The sequence below is a fragment of the Vicugna pacos genome, chromosome 3 (genome assembly GCF_048564905.1).
Source record: "Vicugna pacos chromosome 3, VicPac4, whole genome shotgun sequence".
Lineage (NCBI taxonomy): Eukaryota > Metazoa > Chordata > Mammalia > Artiodactyla > Camelidae > Vicugna > Vicugna pacos.
In genome coordinates this window covers 29184944-29186727 of record NC_132989.1, presented here as the reverse complement: position 1 = coordinate 29186727, position 1784 = coordinate 29184944, and the positions used below count along the sequence as shown (strand labels likewise).

At 36.5% G+C, this 1784-nt stretch overlaps 1 non-coding gene across 1 annotated transcript; it reads left to right on the top strand.

Moving 5' to 3' along the window:
- Positions 1–301: 301 nt before the first annotated feature.
- TRNAA-AGC (transfer RNA alanine (anticodon AGC)) lies at positions 302–374 on the top strand. Its single transcript has one exon. It is a non-coding gene; the product is annotated as a tRNA-Ala (tRNA).
- Positions 375–1784: the final 1410 nt, after the last annotated feature.

The window sequence follows — 1784 nt, the reverse complement described above, 5'->3', positions numbered from 1 at the left end:
ATATTACACCAAAATACCAACTTCCTACAGATAAATCTAACAAAAGATGTCAAAGTTCTCCACTGAGAAAATTTTAAACTCTATAGAGAAATAAAAAATTAATATACCCTGTTCATGGATTATAAGTCTTAAGAATCTAAAGGATACCATTTTACCTAAATTGATTTATAGAATCAATGCAGTCCCAAACTCCCAGCATTTGGGGGGAGGGGGTGATGTTGAGGGAGAAATTGACAAGCTGATTTAAAATCAATGTGTATAAAGAACAGCCAAGACACTCTTAAAGAAAAAAGACAAGGGGGGAGGGTATAGCTCAGTGGTAGAGCACGTGCTTAGCATGCACGAGGTCCTGGGTTCAATCCCCAGTACCTCCATTAAAAAAAAGAATAAATGAAGTAAATAAATAAATAAATCTAATTACCTCCCCCCAAAATTAAAAAAAAAAAAGAAAAAAGACAAGGTGAGAGAATATGCTCCACCAGATATATTACGTGTTATAATAACAATGTGAATTATGAAATTTACTATGTATTGAATTATTGTATTATGCAATTGAAGACAGTGTGACATTGGTTCAAAGAGAGACAAGTAGACCAATGCAATAGGACAGAGAGCCCAGAAAGAGTCCCACACTCACATGTATCTGAACTCTTGAAATATGCTAGAGGTAATAATGCAATTCAACAGGGAAAGGACAGCCTTCTCAAAAAATGGTTCTGGGACAAATGACTATTAATATGGAAACAAATCAGCCCCCTACCTCATACTATCTCAGGTCAATTACGCACATCAATATGAAAACCAAAACTATAAAGTTTTCAAAGAGTATATGAGAAAACTTAATGGTCTTGAGGTAGGGAAGGAAGGAATTTCTAATCTAAGATACAAAAAGCTCTACTAATAAAGACAAGATTTGACCATATTAAAATGAAGACCTTTGATTCCTCAAAAGACATCATGGGGTGACAAGATAAATGGAGTGGGAGAAAATATTTGCAACATATACAATCCACAGAGCGTTAGTATGTAGCATATTTAAAGAAACCCTACAAATAAGAAAGTCGCAGACAATCCTAGAGAAAACTAGGCAAAATGTTGGACAGATGTTTCACGTTATAGGAAACCCAAATGGTGGGTGAACATATGAAAAGTTTCTCAACCTGACTAGTAAACAGCACAAGGCCACTTTAAAGCACAATGAGATATTATTTATGTTTACCAGATTTGTAAAAAATTTTAAAGTCTGACAATTTCAGACAATTCCTCATGCTGGCAAGTATGCGGAGCAATAGGAATTCTCAAATACTGCTGGTGGGAGTATAAATTGTACAACTTTGGGAAATCATTTAATGCTATCAGTAAAACCGAATATATTCCATGTCCCAGCAATTCTGCTCTTATGTGTAGGTGTTTACATACAAAACCACAGACTCAGTAGCTTAAAATAACAAAAATGTATTACCTTACAGTTCTAGAGGTAAGAAGTCCTAAAATCAAGGTATTGGTAGGGCAGCATTCCTTCTGAAAGAATCTATTTCTTCAACTCTTCCAGCTTCTTGAGGCCTCCTGCATTCCTTGGCTCACAGCCCCTTCCTCCATCTTTGAGGCCTTCAGTGGAGCATTTTCAAATCTCTCTGTCTGACCTCTGCTTTTGTTGTGCCATCTTCTCCTCTGGATTCAACTCTCCTGACGCCCTCTTATAAGGACCCTTGTGATTGCACTGGGCCCACTTAGATAATCCAGGATAATCTTCCCATCTCAAAATCCTTAATTCAGTCACCTCT